This window comes from Parasteatoda tepidariorum, chromosome X1, assembly GCF_043381705.1.
Source record: "Parasteatoda tepidariorum isolate YZ-2023 chromosome X1, CAS_Ptep_4.0, whole genome shotgun sequence".
NCBI lineage: Eukaryota > Metazoa > Arthropoda > Arachnida > Araneae > Theridiidae > Parasteatoda > Parasteatoda tepidariorum.
Genome location: NC_092214.1, coordinates 55444761 through 55467656, shown reverse-complemented (window position 1 = coordinate 55467656; position 22896 = coordinate 55444761). Strand labels below are relative to the sequence as shown.

The following is a 22896-nucleotide window of genomic DNA, read 5'->3' as shown; positions in this document are numbered from 1 at the left end:
AAATCAAAAAGCTCTAAAAATATTGCGTCACATTGTGTATAAAAAACGCTTCTAAATTAAACCTCAGATTTTCCTGTCAATTGGAAAGAATTGTCTTCCATTTTAAAAATATCGTCAAGCTGTTACTATAGAAAGTCCTACAGTTGTAACCTAATACTAAGTTCTTGTTCCGGTATTGTGTGATTTATGAGTCTCAATTAAATTGTTATCATAATAACGCTTTTATTTAACATGACCATTGAACTTTGTCAATGAAAGAAACCTTTCATGAAACTGGCTCTGACGTTTATTGTCTATCATCACTCTAAGTGGATCAAAATTTCACAGAACAAGTGTGAAGAAAACCTTTTTAGGATTGTTAGATTCAAATTTGATAATAATTGAAGATAAGTGGAGAGAAATAGAGTTTTGATATTCGAAATTTTTTTCTTGGAATTTTAGCGAGTATTAAAAATATATTGATTATATTTTTGTACCACGTTTTGGAGGAATACTATTGTCACATAGACAGAATCCTACACAAGTGTCCAAAACTTTTTTTAAATTTAAATTTTGACTTAGGGTTGTTTCTAGCTTTCTATTAAAATGACGAGCGAAATTAAAATTGATATAAATGCTGCGGCAATTGAGGATTAATTTGTGAAGATGATAAATATAAAAACATCGAAAATGCAAAGTAAAATATTTTTTCATGCTAACGTGCCCGAGCTTTAAATAATGGAAAAAATTCACTTTTCATTTAGACATATGTTGCCTTGAAGAAATTAAATTCTTCAATGTAATAACGTTTTTTAAAAAAAAATTAAATTCATTAAATTTCGTTTACCTTCCTTTAAGTTAATTGTAATTATTATATGAAAAAGGATAAATTTTAGTTTCTTATCGTATTTTTAGATTCTTAAGTCTATTTCTTTACAATTTGTTCATTAAAAAAAACCACTAGACTGATATAATAAAATATTTATGTGCCATAAAACTGTGTGAAAGGTACTTGAATTCCATACCTTTCTTATGATTTTTCATAGTAATTAAAAATTCTGTTGTAATTATTTCACTGTAATTAAAAGATCAAAACATATTTTTCTAATTATATTTTCCAATCTATTTAAACTTTCTAAATAAAATTGCTTTGTGACGATATACACTGAAAAAAAGCATGATCAAAACTACCAGAATATGGTAACATTTGCCGTGTTCCTCCTCTATAGGAACACCAAAAAAAATTGGTTGATTATTATCGAAGCGCTTTGGCTAATGATTTTGGTAAAATTAACAATAAAATATCCTCTTATAATAATGGATGAAATTTGGTAATTTTATCATGATACCATAGATCATGGCATAAAAACCACTTATTCGGTTAAATTTATCTTTCACTTTTGTATTTTTCCCTAAATCAGTGAAAATAAGAATTATAATTTTGGAAACCTGATTTTCCTGTAAACCATTACCATATGAATGAAGAAAATAACCAAATAAATAATTTAAATACCGTACATTTTGGTTTTATTTACCAGAATATTTTTTTTTAAAACTAGAAATTGGGTTACCGTTCAGAACGCTAATTTCACCAGACTTTTTTTCTCCGTGTACAAATAGGAAATATATTTCTAAAATATATTATTTTCTTAATGATAAAATTGGATTAAATGTTGTCCAATATATTAGAAGCTGGGTCTGATGATAATATTGCTGTGAATTAAGCAACATCTATGGATCAAATTTGACTGAGCTTTTAAATAAATAAATATTTATAAAATGGAAACTATAATAATTTACAACTATCAAACAAATATAGAGTAGAAGATAAAAAAAATTAAAAAGACAGGTCTATTATGTTTTTATTCCTCTTTTCAATATTACATGCGTAATACATATATTTATATAAAAAATAAAATCCTCAAAACTAAGACGATTTCTGTCATTTTACTAAAGCCCGTTATGCAGCGTTAAATTAATTATTTATCTTAAAGGAGTCATAATATGATTAAGAAAGCGCAATTATGTTAAAGATAAAACTGTTAAGAACTGTTTAAAGTTAAAAAAAAACAACATTATTTTAAAAATAATTACACTTAATATTGCCAAAAGCTAGAAATCAGACTTAGAATATTTTACCTGGAATCCACTGGATGATTCTCGGACACTTTTAATCTCAAGTTGGACAATTTTAAAGTTTCTTTCAGAAATGACTTACTGAGCCCCTTTTTATCTTATATCGCTACTGTATGTCGTCTATTTTGTGTTAAATGATTTCCAGAAAATTTCAATTATTACTTCTCAGCGGCAGCTATAGTCTCTCTTATTTAAGCGATTTGGTTAAATTATCTCAATGTCTGTGACAAGTTTATAAGGAAGCATTTATATTATGTTTAAATTATTAAATTGCATAGTTCTTTAAAGTCCTTTAGCGTGAAGTCATTAATGATAAAATTGCCCTAAATTCCCTCATTCAATTTTTTTAAATGTTTTAAATGACTATTAGACATTTGTGTTATTACAAGCAATGTTTAAAACTATGCGTATGTTTTAAAAACCATGAAATAATTTATTTAATTTCAGCTGAAATATAGAAGTCTTTTAAGCGTTTAAATTTGCTACAATTTATTTTATTTTAAAGCGAATGTTAAGCTAAAGGAGGAAGTAGCTTGAAATATAGAAAGTTTTTAATTTAGTATTAATTCAATTTATTTTTTAAGTGTTCTAAATAATTGCTGGACATATGTGTTACTACAAGCAATATTTAAAACTATGCCTGAATTTTACAAACCATAAAGTGATATGTTTAATTTCAGCTGAAATATGAAGGTCTTTTAAGCGTTTAAATTTACTACTTTATTTTATAGCGAATGTCAAAACAAATAAGGAAGTAGCATTGAATATGAAAGTTTTTTACTTAGTATTAGTAAATTGAGTCGCCATTTAGAATATTTTATTTTTTTCTAGTGTCCTTAACACGACCTACACAAATATGCAAAAACTTTTTCTTAACTATTACTCCTTTGCGATTACTTATAGTTAAAAGTTGGTAATGATTTCACAGCTTTTTTACATGGCTCAAAGACATGGAGGAATAGGTATATGTTACAAATGAATTAAGAACATTATCAGCTTTTAAAAAACATGCAACAAGCACTTCTTTAAAGAGAAGTTCAAGAACAATTTGTAACTTTTATCATCTTAAGAGTGCTTTTACATCTAAGTGCAGATAAATTTCTGCTTAAAGCCATAAACACCCATAAGTGCCAAAAATAAGTTTTACGTCTGCTTTAAAATTTCACTCATGTCATGTGAAGGATTTTTTTTTTCGTTTTGAAATTAATTTAATATTTCTTTAGTTGTTGAATAAGAATCGCGAGCGCGCATTACTATGTTTCCAATTATAAAACTTAAAAGGGGAAATTTAAAATGGCCAAAGTCAAAATTTAAAATTGGAATTGTTACTCAGTTATTAAATAAATTACATTGTGTTCTTTAATCATGAAACTACATTGTGAATAATTTCAGAAATTTGTCTGAAATATGAGAGCATTTAAATTTCGTATCCACACGAAGAAGGAAATTCTGGTAAAATTACCGTACTATATGGTAATGACATTTCTGGCAGAAAAAAACAACAACATAATTCAAGTTTAAGACCATAATATACGGTATTCAAACTAGTCATTTCGTAATTTTTTCGTTCATATGATAACGGTTTACCGGGAATTCAGGTTTTTAAAATTATTGTTCAAAGTGAATAAAAAATACAAAACTGAAAAGTAAACTTAACATAATGAATGGTTATTATGCCCTGCTTTAAGGTACCATGTTAAAATTACAGCATTTCCCTATCTTTGTCAAATTTTATCACACATTATAAACTATATTTTATTATTATTTTTACCAAAATCGTTTCCGAAGAGCTTCGGTAAAAATTACCGGGCTTTTTGGTGTTCCTTAGAGCCAGAAACATGGTGAATTTTGCCATATTCTGGTAAGTTTTGACCATAATTTTTTTCTCAGTGCATGAGTGTCCTATTTATCCACTTAAAAGAAAAGCAAAAAGTCAAATTTGAGGGGAGCATCTATGATACTTTTTTTGTGGAAAAAATAAGGAAAAACAGCTGTTTTTGTAAGTTAGCTAATTGATTACGCTAGTAATAAAAATTATTATTTAATTTAAATTTTTTTAAACTAATCAAGAATAATTAGCCAATAAACTCCCAAAATGCATTTTTCTCAATATAATTTGTATACAAATATAAGATATCGTGAACTCAAATGGAAAATTACTAAAAACAAATTTTGCTTGAAAATATATTTAATAAACTGAAAAATTTGAAAATTTTCTACAAAGTTGAAACGCGATACAAAGCTTAAAAAATATCTTAATTTAAGTTAATTTCAAAGTAAATAGTTTTTTCCCATTGTATTTAGAAAAATATTTGCTGAACAGAACCTGAAGTTATGAGAGATAGAAGGTGATACTGTTTTTTCCCCGTGATTTATTGTACATAAGAGTATATTACGATATCATCTTCTCAATTCATTACAAGTATGCTACATTATCTCCTGTAATAGTATGTTACGGTATTATCTTCTACACATCGTAACTTAATAAATATATTAATTTTACTAAGATTGTTAAACTAAAATTTAATACTGGAGACGCAGATTCTTAAGGGTTAAAGGATTTCCGGCTCTTCACTGTTTTCGGGTATCACGTGATAGGGGAACAAATTTTACTGATCCTTTACATTTTCTATCCGTTTCAACACACTCCCCCTAACATTCAAATTAACTATTTTATCATTCTGAATGAAGATAACAGTTCAAAGTTTAATAACAAAATACTAGATAGATGTTAAAATAATGATTAATATGCTTTTTTGGCAAATAAATAAAAAATGTCAACACTACACCCCCTCTGTAATATATAAAATAATTTTTTATATTTTTAAAACATTAGTATGGAGATGAAATAATTACAAAATATGTAATTTATCTATGCATAACATCGTTTTTCAATAATGTTGGGTTTTTAGTTCTATCCATTGCCTATACTGAAACCAAGTACTGATTGCCAAGTACAGAAAAAAATTTCAGATTTATTTCCAGAACTGAAAATATCGACAGTATATTGAAGTAAATAACACCTTTTTACACGACCTAGATATTTCCTTTTTAAAAAAATCATGTAATAGAAACATCAAATAATGCTGAAAGCATTCTATGCTATTCATGGTAAAATGCTTTTTTTTCCTCTGTTAAAACATGATCATCGATAAAAAAAAATAACTATGCCATTAGATTCATTGAGCTGTTGTTTACTTTACAGATTTTTTCTGTTTCTGAAATAATTCATTTTTAATATTAAAATAGAAATCAGATGTATATCATTTTATTCTTAAAGGAAAGAAGCGTGGATTTCAATCCTCAGAGAGGATTGTTTAGATACGTGCAGTTCTGAATAAAAAAAAACACCTAAAAGTTTATTTTATTGTTAAAAATTAATGTTTTTCAAGGTTTTGTCTGATTAAATATACTGTTAAATTTGCTGTTGAGGCGAAAACCTTCGTTGATCAAGATCAAGTGCATCAAACCTACACCATTGCAAATGCTAATGCCCATTTTTCATAGTCATGGTGTTTTAGATTAATCGCCCTTTATATATAATTTTAAATTTCTCGTCAAATGGTATACACATTAGGGGTTGCAAATTATTGTTTAAACACCGAAAAAAAAAGCGCAAATTTTTATCAAAATATGTCAAGTCACTACTGAGGAAAGTAAGATGACAAACATCAGAATCAGCTTAAATACTATGTTTCGAAATGTGAAGGAGTTTCTAATAATCACCTTTAAACTCCTTTCTGTTTTGTCAGGAAATCAAACAGGTTTTGATGCTTTAATCTTCCCTTCCTCAATAGAGATTAACTAGATCTCTATAGAGTTTTCTTTTTTTTTCTTCCTGGATTGAAATGAGATATTTTTCAAAGCGTTACGGCTTCTCCAAACTCTAACGCAAATGCTATGTCAGCTTCAAAGGACATTCCCGAAAATTTCCCGGTAAATTGTAGTATCGTTAAGGGGTAGAAAATAAAGTTAGCGTTACGTGTTACGCAAGACAAACACAAAGCAAAATTTCTCCTATATTTATTTGCACCCCAAATTAGTATACTTCACTTTTAACGAGGTTCTAAAAATAAGTATCTAAAGCAGTCATTACGAAATATGCTGTATATACTCTCATAAATTCGGTTTCTAAGTATATTTTTTAAGTGTGTTAGAATTTTATTATTCTTTTGATTTTTTGATTAATTTAATTCACAAAATTTATGTTAAATTGTGCATTTATTTAAGTCCCTTTTTATGAAGTAGTTCGTATCTGCCAAAACATTTAATTTCTATTTCTATTTCTTAATTCCAAATAGTTCCAATTGTTAAGTTGCTAATAAATTTAAAAACATTAAAAATATGAATAAGGAAATTCAGCATCTGTTAAATATTACTCTTAAAAAGTAGTTTCTTGTATTTATAAACACTTTCATTTAACAATGTCGGTTACAATTTCTAAATATTGCTTGTGTTTGTGAATAATTTTATTTTTACTACATTTATTTGTTTTTGTAAATAAAATATTAATTGTTTATGAAATTATAACTATTTTTAATTTAGTATTTAATAAAAAGACAAAAAATAGCTTACAAAGTACACTGAAAAAAAAGTACGGTCAAAACTACTAGAATATGGTAAAACTTACCGTGTTTCTGGCTCTATGGGAACATCAAAAACATTTTTAATTTTTACCGAAGCGCTTTGGAAATGATTTTGGTAAAATTAACAATAAAATATGGCTTTATAATATGTAGTAAAATTCGGTAATTGTGGTAAAATTTGATAATTTTATCATGATACCTCAGAGCATGGCATAAAAACCATTGATTTGGTTAAATTTAATTTTCAGTTTTGTATTTTTTACTAAATGTGTGAAAGTAAGCACTATGATTTTGAAAACCTGAATTTCCGGTGAACCGTTATCATATGAACGGAAAAATTATCTTTATTAACCGGAATTATGGTTTCTGTTTTCCAGAAATGTCATTACACTACAGTACGGTAATTTTACCGGAATTTTTTTCCTCTAAATATCATTTTAATATTCTTTACTATGTTTTACTGTTTAATATATCCAATATAATACATTTAACTTGTTACTTTTATGATTAATTTTAATTTAAATCTACAATAGTAATGCCAAATACAACTGCGAAGGTTTAATTACTATGCAAGAATTATAGGATATCAGTACAATAAAAAATGCATTTTGTACAAATTCTAGGATCTTAGAAAAATTGTCTTAAATATTTAATGTTTTTATTTTCGTTTTTTTTTTCATAACAAATAAAATTGTTTTTGTTGCGGAAGGTAAAAAAAAAATCCTACCTTTTTAAGATGGTTTTGAAAGATAGTCAAGAACTTGCTTCAAAAATAAAAAATAAGACAGTCTATCATCTGACTGTTCAAACGACGCCAGTTGTAGGCGGGAGTGAATTATGAGTTTAAACCTGGAGGAACTGATAATCTCAATAAGTAAGGTTGCTGTCTAAATATAGTTACTTTCTTCCTTGTCAAAGCAAACAATATCTGTATATTTTTTTCAAACAAATTGTTTATCGTTTTACCTGAACGTTAGACTAAACACTTCAGGCAATCAATTTTACATTGTACAGGCAACAGGCTTTGAAATTAGTATGGATCTACATAATTTTACTCAAGAGCTGGAAAAAAAAACTTTTAAAGCTTATTCAAACTTAGAGATTTAAAAACTTCAATTATAACCGTTACACTGTAGGAATTTTAACAATCTGTTTAAAAAAAAAAGGAAAAATGGTATCAATTTGGACGAAATTAGAAAACATGGTTCCCTGCATTGAAATTCATAGATAGATTAGAATAAACAAACATTACGGGAGACTGAATCAAACAACAGACTGAAACAGACAAACAGCACAGCGGACTGATCGTAAACGCACGGTTGCCTGTAGAGCATCGTAGCCAAGCATCATTGGCAGCAGTCTGTGAGTGGGACTGACTGCTTTGATCAGTCTGCGAGGGGACCTAGAGTGTGCGGTATCGATCATCGTTAAACAGTTCTGCTATTAAGTGCATGGATTCACGCGCAGGTTGTCGAGCTAGCAAACCGGGGGAACTATAAGAGAATTAAAACTGGGATAGCATGTCTTCGGATCATCCTCAGTAATGTTTCCCATACCGTCGCCAATAACAAATTGTGCAGCTCTAGTGTGACGTAAAAAAAGTACTACTACTTCTCAAACATTTAGATATTCAAACATAGAGATATAGAAATATGAAAAAAGCTTATTCTAACATAGAGATATTAAAATATGACACAAAAGCTTTTTCAAACATAGAGATATAAAAATAGAAAACAAAGTTTATTCAAACATAGAGAAATAAAAACATGAAAAGAAAGCTGATTCAAATTTAGCGATATAAAAATAAGGAAAAAAAGCGTATAATAAAAAAAAAGCTTATACAAGCATAGAGATATAAAAATGTGAAATAAAGCTCATTCAAACCCCATAAAGATTTAAAAATATGAAGAAAAAAAAAGCTTTTTCAAACATAGAGACTTAAAAATATGAAAAAAAAAGCTTATTCAATCATAAAGATATGCAAACACCTACGCAGCATTATTGGAAATTTGATAGCCTATCATCTAATAAAAATAAAATGGAAAGCAGATGAATTAAACTTACCATAAGAACGAAGAAATTAAATTGTAAACCAGAAATTCTGGTAAACCCGCACCATATGAATGAAAAAAACTACCAAATGTATGTTTTAAATAACGTGTTACCTCTTGGTTTTAAATACCAGAATTATGTATTGTTCATCAGAAGTGTTATTACCATACGATACGGTAATTTTACCAGAATTTTTTCTCTGCGATGAATGGTGCAAAAATGGAAAAAAAAGGAGAGCTATATTTATGGAAGAATAATTAATACTAAATCAAAACATATTTTATTGCATAGATATTAATTGAAATTACTAAACTCTTTGAAACACTATAAATTTATAGCAGTTTGCTCAAAATTTAATTTTAAATCAATTTCGATTTAAATAAAACTTCATTTATCATTATGTTTTATTTCCTCTTTTTAAAATTATCGGTTATTGCTCCTTTCTTCATTTATCTATCAAAGTTAATATTTTCAAATAAAGGTAACAGATTACTTTCCTGAAGTTTGGGAAAATTAAAAATGTAATTAATAAAGAGCTTATCGAAAAATATATTAGGTCATATCTCAGTGAAGTTAAAAAAAAAATCAGATTTAGAATGTATAGAAATAGTGAGAGGTTGATGTTTCTATATGTTTTTCATTTTGAATCACCTAAATTAAATATTTGTTAGAATATATTAAGGCTTTCAAATTGCAGTCAACCACTAGATGGTCATAACACCAACTAGCTGACTTTCTGATTTGACTAAATTCGTTTGTTTTTCTTAGTATGTTTAATGTATACATCACATTTAAAACGCTTCTTAAGCTAATTTTGTCTTAGTCTCTTTAATTCTGATTACTATTGCTAAAGAGCAATTAAATTTTGAAAAATGTTATACAATTAACTTGAAGAATATATTTATTCTTTCATTCTAAAAGCGTTTGAAAGAAAGTCTTATTGTTTTAATTACTTCGACATAACTAATGTTTTATTTCAATTTTATTTTTTGGCACTAATTACTTGTAAAAATCACACGAGAAAGATGAATTTTCGCTAAAAATGTGTTTGGGTGATATTACATCAGAGGGATAGACAAAAATTATAATTTTACCCAGGTGTTTTGTGAATATGATAAAAATATTTTTATGTATTCACATTTTGTGCAAAGATATTTCAGGCATTGATACATATTTACTAAATATTTTTTGACAAATATATTAATTAGTTTCGCGTATCAAGTTTCGGAACAAAACCGGGTAATCGCTCATAATTTAATATTTGGCTGTTGTCTGATAATTACTTTTGTTATAAAACATGTCCATGGACAAACTCAAATTGCAACAAACGAAAATTATTTTATTATTTTTGCACATTCAAATTTTGCATGAAAATATTTCAGGCGTAGATTTATTTTTACAAAATACATTTTTTTACTAATATATTAATTAGTTTCATATATCACGTGCAGAACAAAATCAGGAGTCACACGTAACTTTATCTTTCTCTGCTGTCAAATAATTACTTTTGTTATAAAACATACCCATGGTCAAACACGAATTTTAAAAAGCGTAAAAAAAAAAACTCTTTTAACTTACTAATATAGTTTCGAGATGCAGTTAAAAAAAAAAAACCATTTATCTGTTTGACTGCTCATAAAAAAATTGAAAGCCGACAAATGAAATGAAGGTCAAAACTCACCCCGTATGACAGGTCCACAAACCATCTGCAATCTGTTATAGAAAGCCCGGAAGATTGTCAGAATCAACAGTTTAGTTGACCTTAGTCTACACGAAGAGATTCAAACTATTATAAAGAATAAATAAAAAAACACTCAGGAAGGTGTGTCAGTGTTGCATAAACCAAGTGGGAGTTTATGACAACAAACATTGGATCTTTTAAAAACAGTTTTCCGGGTTCTGGGGGTTGTTGAATTTGCGCAACATCCAGGACTGTGTTTTAGTAGGTTTAGGTATGAAAAAAGATGTGAAATACATTCTGTTTTGCAATTTCCGGATTGTCTTTTGAAAATAATCGAATAGGTTCCAACTTGATACTTCAAACATGCTAGCAGATTTTTATCAGGCAACAAAAGTTTTCAAATAATAGTCTTTAAATACAAAATTGAAGCTTAGACACGTATTTGTTTCGAAACAGAATTTATTTAAACATATTTTCATATATTTTTCATTATTTTGAATTAATTTAGATCAAAATAAATGGAAAAATATTGTATTTAGCGTAACAATTTATGGTTATGAAATACAGCATGAAACACCGGTATCTTTTTCTGCTTTAAAAGTAAAATCTTCCAAACATGGCTCCCTTCCAAAAATAATATTTGGAATTTGCACTTATTTGCAGCTATTGAGATCTAAGAGAAACAGTCATTCATCATTGAAATTTCATTAATTTATAAAATCAATTATTAATTAATTTTTGAATAAGAATGAAAGAAAAAAAAGTTTCAAACTACTTTTTCTTTTAATTTTATATTTTAGTACACAATAGTAATTCCGATAATCAAACAGATTTTTTTAGTAACTATTAGACTGTTCTCATTAAAAAATATCAAAATATATGTTAATTAAAAAATATCAAGATATATTTTTGCTTATAATTAGGACGTCAGAAAAATGGATAAATAGAGTAAATATTCATCATTAGTTTATTTGTGAAAATTAAATAAAAAAGAATAAATTCATATTCAGAATTTTCCCTTCCAGTCTCCGTATTCACTTCTCAATGAGAGCGCAACAAGTAAACCTAATTGTATATGAAAACATTTGCAATAACGCTTGTAATAAGGTAAAGATTACAGTGTAAAGCTAAAGTCTGGAAACATTTTAAGTTTCTAGGGATAAAAATACAAGTTCAGTATAGTTTTTAGTAAACAAAACCATTATTTTCAAATTTCCCACTCTGTCCCATTGCCTAAATGCGTTAAGAAAAAAAAGGGGGAGGGGGAAGGGACTTGAAATTTCAAAAAGGGAAAATGTTTTGGGATATATTGTTGAAAGGTTTGTTTCAAGATTATTCATTATAAAACTTAGATAAAAAGTTTTATTCGGTGATATTTGGGGGGTAATATAACTAAAATAAGTACCTTAAATTTAATTAAAGACCTCTCTGATCTTAAGACAAGTTAATTTTAGTGAATTTAGCTGGGAAGGAAAGAGTGCAGTAAATTATACTATTCTTATTATAGGCTTCAACTTTATTTTTTCATATTTTTCACATGTACTAGAAATTAATACTTTTTCAGATTTGAAAACTAGAAAATGAGTATGTAGCGTTAAATAAATAATGCCAAGAAACTGAAGTGGTAAGATATTACTTAATTAAAAATTACATTTGCTTCAAAAATAAAAAAATTGAAAGTAACAGTCGACATGTTTATAGTGCTCAAAAACAGGCACCCATTTCCAAGAATGATTCCCATTTTTTACGAAATCAGTCCCTCACAATCTCTTCATAGTGAGTGGAAATGCATTTTACCCTGATTTTCTCCTCTCAGCTTCTGTGATTTTTTTTGTTCTGTTTTTCATATTTTTTCTCACTCGGTTACTGTGGTTATTTTAGTTTTGCTTCTCACAGTTACTTTTCCGTTTTTCAGTGGCAATTTTTCGCTTCAAATTTCAAATACCATTTGCTTCTTTACATTCACGTCTGACTAGTCTTGAAAATTGGTGCCTGCTTTTGAGCGCTTGAAACATGTCCGATGCTATTTCCAGTTTGTATTTTTTTGAAGCGAATGGAGTTTTTAATAAAGAGTGCGTAGTATGTTGTAGAAATTTATGAAGTTAACTTGTAGTAAATCTTAAAAATAAATGCTGCAAAACATTCCATTTTATCTTGAAAATTATTGGAACCTGAAAATTTTCCTTGTAAGCAATTTCAGCGTGTTTGCATAAAGTTTGTTAAAATGTAAGAACCCAATGATATACTTCTTATATTATGTGATTTTTGGGTAAAATTCGTATAGTTACCATTGAACATAATTACTGCGTGTTTCATAATTTCTCTTAAAATGTATACGTTTTTAAATAATTAATGTCAAAAAAAGTATGCTCATTTGAGTTCGTAAATTAATTTTCAAGTGATGGAGATGCAAAAAAAGGTGTCAAGGCCTGACAAATTACTAGTGAGGAAGGGGGAATAAAAAACATCGAAATCGTTTTGCTGAAACTTGTAAATTTTCTTAAAAAATTGCTTATCAACTCCTTTCTATTTCCTCTGTCAATCAAACAAGTTTTGATGTTTTTAGTCCCAACTTCTTCGGTAATGATCCGTAGATTTCGATAACGTTTTTGATATTTCCTTGCTCAAATATAAATTTGCGATTTCTAATATTTAATAATTTTTCATGCATTTTTGTCAGAAATCCTAATTTTTCATATAAGAGTAAAATTTTGGTAAAAGTACCGTACTATATGGTAATGACATACATAATTCTGGTTAATAAAACCAAAATTTACGGTATTTAAACCATTAGTAATTTTTTCGTTCCTATGGTAATGGTTTATTGAAATACTGGTTTTCGAAATTATAGTACTTATTACCACATACTTAATTAAAATTACAAAGCTGAAATAAATATTTACCCGAATAAATGTTTTTTATATCATGATCTAAAGTATCATGATGAAATTACAAAATTTTACCACATTTGCCAAATTTTACAATCATTATAAAACCATGTTTTATTAATTGTTAATTTTAACAAAATCATTACCATAGTGATTCGGTAAGAATTACGGTAGTTTTCGGTGTTCCCATAGAGTCAGAAACACGGTAAGTTTGATCATATTTTGATAGATGGTCTTACTGAATCACTAAAAATTTCAATTTTCATTGCAATACATTTGTTGTAAATGTTGCAAGGATTTTAACATTTAATGAATTGTTTACGAGTAAAATTAAATTAGGATATTTTTTAACGCAATTTAGTAAGTTTGAATCAATCATAAAATTCTTACTTTTATACGTTTAAGTACGAGGCATGAAAATCTTTTAAAATAAAGTCAATTATGAGACACATTTCAGGTTTTGAGAAAAAGAATTACGATTTTTGTTGCCCCTCAATAATACTATATTTCATTTACAAAGGCACAAAAGAAAGGAAAAAGAAATGACTCATAAAGTTTCTAGATGTAAAATTATGTTAAATTTTAAAAAAAAAGAAAACTTTCTTCAGTAACTCACAATTTACAGAACATTTGTAGAAACTCAAGTTCTACAAGTTTTGAAATGAATATAATACCATTTTTATTATCTATAATAAAAGATACCTTTAAGTTCGTTTTAATGCACCCGTATTTTTTTAAGGTGTACTACATTCTTTTTCTTTTCCTTTGCTAATTTAAATGTGAAACTACTTCTTTTTTTATTTTTTTATTTTTGAATCTTAGAAATGTAAATAAATAAACTTGGACAGTCGCCGATAAATCAAATTTGCCAAACGTTGAAACTGATCCTTTTTATGAGTTAATCATAAAAGAATAAAATTAATATTGTAAATTAAAACTGGCGTAAAATACATTTAATTGAATTTTTTTGAAACCCTATACATAGTAAAATAAATTATGAAATTTTCTTTTTAAAAAATTTGGTAACATTACCGTACTACGGTAATGATATTTCGGGTAAAAGAATAACATAATTCTGGTAATAAAACCAAAATATACATTGAATTAATGATTTGGTAATTTTTACGTTCGTATCGTAACAGTTTACCGAAAATTTCGGTTTTCAAAATTATAGTTCTTATTACCACACACTTAATAAAAATACAAAATGGAAAATCGAATAAATAGTTTTTATGCCATGTTTTAAGGTATCATGATAAAAATACCCAAATTTTACCACATATAACAAACTTTATCCACATTTGTCAAACCACATTTATTATCCACATTTATCAGACCCTTATCTTTTGTTAATTTCACCAAAAGTCATTATTTAAGCGCTTCGGTAAACAATAGTATGCCTTTTGATGTTCTCATAGAGTCAAAGACAATGAACTTAACCCATATTCTGGTAGTTTTGGCCATACTTTTTTACTTAGCGTTTTATAATCATTTTTGAACAGTTAAAAGACTTCAAATGAAGGTGCGCCGCTTTCTCGCTTGAACAGTACTTTAGTCTTCGAATTTAATAAACGATTCTAATTTGGGTCAGGAGGCAAAATCATTCTCTAAAGATGCAATTGGATTCAGTTCGTCCTACGGAAGTTTTTGAACTGCCCACTAATATGGAGATGAGATGAATTAACGACAAACGAGAAAGTGTGCCGCCCAGTTATTTGTAAATAAGGATTCATGCTTGTTTAATTTATAATGTCTTCTTGTGGAGTTTCGTCCTGTTTTTATGAGATAGTGGTAACTGTTTCGTGAAATGAAATTTATTAAATAAGTTAAATGTAAATACCTTGCACTTTTAATAGACTAGTTTATATTTCGAAAAAAAAAAGGAAACAATCAAAAGTTTCCTTAATACCTTTTGTTTTAAGGATTTTAGAAAAAATTACCGTGTTTCTGGCTCTGAAGGAACACCAAAAAGCTCAGTAATTTTTACAGAAGCGCTTTGATAATGATTTTGGTAAAATTAATCACAAAATATTGTTTTATAGTATGTGATAAAATTCGGCATATGTGGTAAAATTTGATAATTTTATCATGATACTTTAGAGCTTCACATAAAAACCATTTATTTGAATAGACGTGGTTCCGACATATTTTCAACACTGCTTATTTTATTAGAAATTATTATAAAGTGAGAAAAATAATTGACAAATTATGAATAAATAACGCATGATTTAACTGGTTAAAAATTTTCTGGTTAAAAATAAATATTTGCAGCAGGAACTGATCAGTTTTGGAAAATTCAATTCGAAATCAAACTTTTCAAATTCTTTATGTGAGAAAGTTGAATGTGAAATGCCAATGTTTAGATTAACATTTTGAGAAACTTATGCTCAAAATGTTTAGAGTATGAGTGAAATAAGTACAAAACTTATCTGTTCCATTACTTTTGAAGAGATAAAAACAGTTAAAAAATAAGTAAATGTTTTCTTTCTCAAAAAAAATATCAGTTTTGTATGTACAGTAACTCTTCTTAACCCCAATTTTTCTCATTTTTTTTTCTCAAACAAATAAATTCCTATTAACGTATAGGAGATATTTTGGATACTAATAATGAATGAATGATGCATATTTATTACAAATATGCATTACAAGAGGTCATTAAAATAAGGAGATAATTTTAAAATGTTGGAGCTATACTGTGAAAAATTCCGAATCAAATTACAGTATAAAGTACCAGAACTTTGGGTGCATCATCCGCAAACTCCATTTTACCGTAAAATCCATTCTTATCGTAAAATATTATTTATTTTATAGTAAAATATAAGCATAATATTATATAAGAATTTTTGTTCCATTACATGTTCCGGTAAAAATGTACCGGCACCCTGAGTGCCGACATTTTTTTTCCGTGATTGATCCAGAATTTTTTTGCAATGAATTTAGGCTAAGTTATTTTGTAATATTGAAATTACATTATGCTTTAAACATTAGGACTATGTACAATAAGAAAGAAAAGGTTATAACCTTGAATGTTACACTTGCTACGACAATCAACTGAACATTCATGATATTATATAATCACGTACTAAAGTGCCAATCTCAACGGCTCAAAGGGTAATTTGCGTTACCTCCTGTGTTACGGTAATACTGTTTTCGCTTTTTTACTTCTCTTGCACAGACTTTAAAGTTAGAAGTTTGCAGAGGTATTATTATTTTATGCAGAGTTTACAATATCTTTTGTGCAGCTATTACAATACATAAATTTTCAAAGACATAAAATCTCTTTTAATTAAAGTCCTTTCGTTCCTTCAATTTCTTTAGTCAAAAATTCCCCTTTAATTCTTTAGCTTACTACCGTAATTTTTTATTTTTATTCCGTCTTTTGCTTTTAAAGATTGAAATTCAATAGTTATCTACAATTTATTAAATATGTGATGTCTATCATATACAAACATAATATAAAGTAATTAAAAGTTTTATTTTACAACATTTATAATAAATGCTGCTTTGCTTATTTATATGATGTCTTTGTTTATATGATGTACGTTAATTTTAAATTTAACTATATTGAGTTCATTTCAAAACATACTTTATTGAAATTAAAAATGAATGAGAACATTATTAAAATTTCGTTTAATTTTCTGCAGGTTGCTAAACCTAATGCATTATTTACGACTACACTGTAAAAAATCCCGTATCAAATTACTGTATAAAATACAGGCAATTAGAGTGCATCATCCGTAAAATCCCTTTTACCTTAAAATTCATTTTTACTGTGAAATATTATAGCATAATTTTTAATGTAATATTTATTCATTTAGAGTGATTCTGTGATTTTACGATAGCTATTTCTGTAAAAAATTACAGCTTATCAGATTTTTTTTCTCCGTAACATGTACCGGTAACAATGAGTTTTACGGTAAAAACATGGGCACCTTTACTGCAGAATTTTTTACAGCGTAGTCTGTATTCATACATTAGACCTTTTTTATCGTCTCTACTAAAATTATTTGATTTAATCCGGTATTTTTTTAATTTCCAAGATCATTCATGGAATTTTCATTTTCCTGAATAATTTTACATCAAATTTTTAACTAAACTTAACATGAAAATTAATATTACAACACTAATCATAAAAGAAAAAAATAAAACATACCCCTAAATAACAGTTCCTAAATGAAATATGTCCGAAATAGCATTCGTTATGGTCTAAAATCGTAATCGAACACTTTTAAGTGGCTTTACTTGTTTCACAGAGTAAACTTTAATAAGAAAGTCTCCGAGAACCTCTTAAGTAGATCACGTGGGTTTGTAACATCCCTCCACCCTTACTTCACTGTTTTTCTAAACGGAAACACATAAATTAGAGATAAATAGAGTTAGAAATCTATTCTTTCTAATACTATAATGATATAATCGGATGGCGTAAGGCTGGGGGGGTGTTCCATGCGGGGGCGTGATAAACAATATCTGCATAAGTACATGACATAAAAAATGAGGGGAAGATTGTGGTTAATCAAAGAATGAATAATTAGCTTCCGAAACGAGATAATATATTTTTTCCTCGAGTAAATGTTTTTAAATATCAAATTAGAGAAGAGTGGAGTTAATCGTATCGCCTTACATCATTCGTACGAAAGATGCTGATTGAAGCAATCCATATTCACTGAGAAGTTGCATCTTGAGAATCTTGAAGTTGCATCTTGAGTCCAAGTATTGTGGTTTTTCCCATTTTTTTTAAATTGAAGTTTCAAGAATATCTTACTCATGTATTGTCTTTAGTTTAAATTACATCTTCTTCAGTTTTACTTTTCGTGGTTAAGATATTTAATTTCTGACCGACTTTCATCGGAAGCAAAGGAGGATGTACAAGATATTTTTTTCAATGCATGTCAGAGGAAAATTGTTATCAGCTATAAAGGGAGGACTCATATGATGGGTTTAAATTATAATTGATTTATTAGCAAAAGTATAAACTGATTTTGATTAACAATATTTGTTTTAACTCGGTAGAAATTAATTTAAACCCGATTCCGAAAATCTTAAAAAAAATATTGAAAACTTAAAATTTTAAATTTTTGAGAATCAAAATGAAATTTTTCGTAAAACTTATAAAAACTTCAAAAAATATAAAAACTCCATTTTTAAGATTTTTATTGAACTTTTATCTGAAATAAAAGAAGATGTACAGGTGCACAAAAAAAATAATAAATAAATACATAAACGGTTCACTCTAAATAACGCTTGATCTAATGATCAGATCTTTGCGTTCTAGGACTCAATCTTAATGGTTCGAGGCAGTGACCTTTAATATGCTAATTAATTAGTGCAGATGATATTTTACGTCACGAAATCACACAAAAACGTAATTTCACTGAATAAACATACTTTTTTTCCAACGGATTTAGATTTCTGACTCTCAAAATATAGGAGGCAACCGCAATCTGGGAACTGGTCCCAATAGTTTGGTCAGGTGGGTTGTCCAAAGTTTGGATTCTTTAATGTTAATTTTGCTTTTTGCGTATTTTGCCATATCTCGAGAACCTTTTAAGCAAATTGAAAAATTTTTGCACACAATAATAAAAATTGTTTATCCAAAGATAATTCTATGCAAAATATAACTTTTAGTAAATATTTATTATTTTCTTTATTATTTTATTTAGTAGAAGTAAAAAGTATTTTTGGTAATTTATTAATGAATTTGCTAATATAGTATTTAAATTTATTAAAAGTATTTTTGGGGTCAGAAATCCGAATCCATCAAAACAAAGATATGTTTATTCAGAGAAAGTAGGTTTTTATGTATGACTTCGTAACTTAAAATATCGTCTGCACTGATTAATTATCATATATGAGGTCACGTTCGAACCTTTAAGATTGAGTCCCAGAACGGGAAAATCCGATCATTTGATCAAAAGTTATTGAGGGTAGTCCATTTTCTATTTCGCGCACTGTACATGATACTTTTTCAATGAATGTTAGCTGAAAATTGCTATAAACTATATATAGAGAAAAACTAATCCTTATGATGGCTCTAAGTTTTGAATGATTTATTAGCCGCATACATAAACTGTTTTCAAGATGACTGATGAACAAGCTTTCTTCTTTTTAACTCAATTAAAACTCGATTAAATCGGAAATTCGAAATATTCTACCACTTCCCGTACTATGAATAAACTGAAAATTTTTTGTGCTTCACTTGAGCTAAAAACTCTCGTAAAATGTAATAAATTACAGGTTAGAAGAAACATAAACGTAATCAGAAAAAAAATTGAGGAGGGGATGCTAAGTAAAAACTGCTGAAAATGTAATTAATCACTAACCGCTGTGCCATACATATTTAATAAATTTTATAGTAATTAATTTTCTCTTGATATTACTTTATTACTATCCAACTAGTATAGTAGTAGAACTTTAAATATGTCTTAGAAATTATTTAGTTAAAAAGGAACGACAAATATTGTGTAAAAATATTATAAAACAAGAGGTTTGTCTGTCTGTAATATGTCCGATAAAAATAGATTTTACTATAAAATGTACCGTCACCCTGAATTTCAGAACTTTTTACCTTAATTTGATCCAAAACTTTTAACAGGACAGGAGTAGTGCTGACATCGTTTGTTTGTTTTTTATGAATTTTCCTCATTATTTTGTTGCTTTGCTTTAATTTTTAACAATAGAGTTGTAATAAAACAAAGAAAGCTCTTCGTACAATCTATACTTTACGGGGTAGGCGAGATTCTAGGCGAGAAAAATAATAAACAATTAAATTAAATTATTGTAAGGTTTTTGTATACTAATATTATATTTTTAAGAGTGAATATTTCAACTGAATGTGTACGGGGTAGGCGAGATTCTAGGCGAGAAAAATAATAAACCATTAAAATAAATTATTGTATGGTTTTTGTATACAAATATCATATTTTTAGGAGTGAATATTTCAACTGAATGTGTACGGGGTAGGCGAGATTCCAGACGAGAAAAGTAATAAACAATTAAATTAAATTATTGTAAGGTTTTTGTATACAAATATCATATTTTTAGGAGTGAATATTTCAACTGAATGTGTACGGGGTAGGCGAGATTCTAGGCGAGAAAAATAATAAACACTTAAATTAAATTATTGTAAGATTTTTGTATACAAATATCATATTTTTAGGAGTGAATATTTCAACTGATTGTGTAGTAGGCGAGATTCTAGACGAGAAAAGTAATAAACAATTAAATTAAATTATTGTAAGGTTTTTGTATACAAATATCATATTTTTAGGAGTGAATATTTCAACTGAATGTGTACGGGGTAGGCGAGATTCTAGGCGAGAAAAATAATAAGCACTTAAATTAAATTATTGTAAGATTTTTGTATACAAATATCATATTTTTAGGAGTGAATATTTCAACTGAATGTGTAAAGTAATAGGGAAACGAACGAATTTCAATTGTGGTTAATGTGCGTAGTTGTGAGTTTATCGTTTTTATTTTTAAATGATCTGAGAAACTTCATTTGCCTTTTAATTGTACAAAAGTTTGGGCAGTTTTTGTTCCATTTTTTTCTTTAAAAATATGAAAGAAAAATGCTTTTATTCTTTAATTAAATTAATTAATTTATTTTTATTTAAACAAACAAGTTCAGTTGTTTGCAAAAATACTTTTCCTGTAAAAAATAAAAGCACTTTAAACATAAATTTCAGTTACTATTAATACCTTTATATTGAAGAATATAATAGTTGTATCTATATTATTCTATACTANTTGCTATAAACTATATATAGAGAAAAACTAATCCTTATGATGGCTCTAAGTTTTGAATGATTTATTAGCCGCATACATAAACTGTTTTCAAGATGACTGATGAACAAGCTTTCTTCTTTTTAACTCAATTAAAACTCGATTAAATCGGAAATTCGAAATATTCTACCACTTCCCGTACTATGAATAAACTGAAAATTTTTTGTGCTTCACTTGAGCTAAAAACTCTCGTAAAATGTAATAAATTACAGGTTAGAAGAAACATAAACGTAATCAGAAAAAAAATTGAGGAGGGGATGCTAAGTAAAAACTGCTGAAAATGTAATTAATCACTAACCGCTGTGCCATACATATTTAATAAATTTTATAGTAATTAATTTTCTCTTGATATTACTTTATTACTATCCAACTAGTATAGTAGTAGAACTTTAAATATGTCTTAGAAATTATTTAGTTAAAAAGGAACGACAAATATTGTGTAAAAATATTATAAAACAAGAGGTTTGTCTGTCTGTAATATGTCCGATAAAAATAGATTTTACTATAAAATGTACCGTCACCCTGAATTTCAGAACTTTTTACCTTAATTTGATCCAAAACTTTTAACAGGACAGGAGTAGTGCTGACATCGTTTGTTTGTTTTTTATGAATTTTCCTCATTATTTTGTTGTTTTGCTTTAATTTTTAACAATAGAGTTGTAATAAAACAAAGAAAGCTCTTCGCACAATCCATACTTTACGGGGTAGGCGAGATTCTAGGCGAGAAAAAAAAATAATAAGCACTTAAATTAAATTATTGTAAGGTTTTAGTATACAAATATCATATTTTTAGGAGTGAATATTTCAACTGAATGTGTACGGGGTAGGCAAGATTCTAGGCGAGAAAAATAATAAACACTTAAATTAAATTATTGTAAGATTCTTGTGTACAAATATCATATTTTTAGGAGTGAATATTTCAACTGAATGTGTACGGGGCAGGCAAGATTCTAGGCGAGAAAAATAATAAACACTTAAATTAAATTATTGTAAGATTTTTGTATACAAATATCAAATTTTTAGGAGTAAATATTTCAACTGAATGTGTACGGGGCAGGCAAGATTCTAGGTGAGAAAAATAATAAACACTTAAATTAAATTATTGTAAGATTTTTGTATACAAATATCATATTTTTAGGAGTGAATATTTCAACTGAATGTATAAAGTACTGGGGAAACGAACGAATTTCAATTAAGGTTAATGTGCGTAGTTGTGAGCAACCCATGTATCGTTTTTATTTTTAAATGATCTGAGAAACTTCATTTGCCTTTTAATTATACAAAAGTTTGGGCAGTTTTTGTTCCATTTTTTTCTTTAAAAATATGAAAGAAAAATGCTTTTATTCTTTAATTAAATTAATTAATTTATTTTTATTTTAACGAACAAGTTCAGTTGTTTGCAAAAATACTTTTCCTGTAAAAAATAAAAGCACTTTAAACATAAATTTCAGTTACTATTAATACCTTTATATTGAAGAATATAATAGTTGTATCTATATTATTCTATACTAAATTGGACGACGATATTGGACGACGTTCTATTTTACTCTTTAGTAAACTGGAAGAATTATATGTAGGAAATTTTCAAATTCATATTTACCAGTTTTTGGTAAACATTATGTGCTAACCCAGAAAGTGCAGAGTCTGACTCAGGTGAAAATTTGCCAGACATTTGAAAATGATCAAAGACAGAAGAAAAAAAGACTTTTGATCAAAATATTGGAATATACGCATGTCAAGTATATGTGTTTTATTATTGCTATTGGTGAAGAAGATGGGGAAATAACAG

General features: G+C 27.5%; 1 protein-coding gene across 3 annotated transcripts in view; it reads right to left on the bottom strand.

Moving 5' to 3' along the window:
* Positions 1-17614, bottom strand: part of LOC107436982 (hemocyte protein-glutamine gamma-glutamyltransferase) — a 57091-nt gene extending 39477 nt beyond the window's left edge. Inside the window, exon 1 of one of the 3 annotated variants that reach the window (XM_016048832.4) lies at positions 17476-17614. The gene's annotated coding sequence lies outside the window, so the exon portion shown is untranslated. Of the gene's footprint in view, positions 1-7428; positions 7551-10434; positions 10573-17475 lie in introns of those variants that run through there. The other 2 variants (XM_016048834.4, XM_016048835.4) reach the window with 2 other exon arrangements.
* Positions 17615-22896: the final 5282 nt, after the last annotated feature.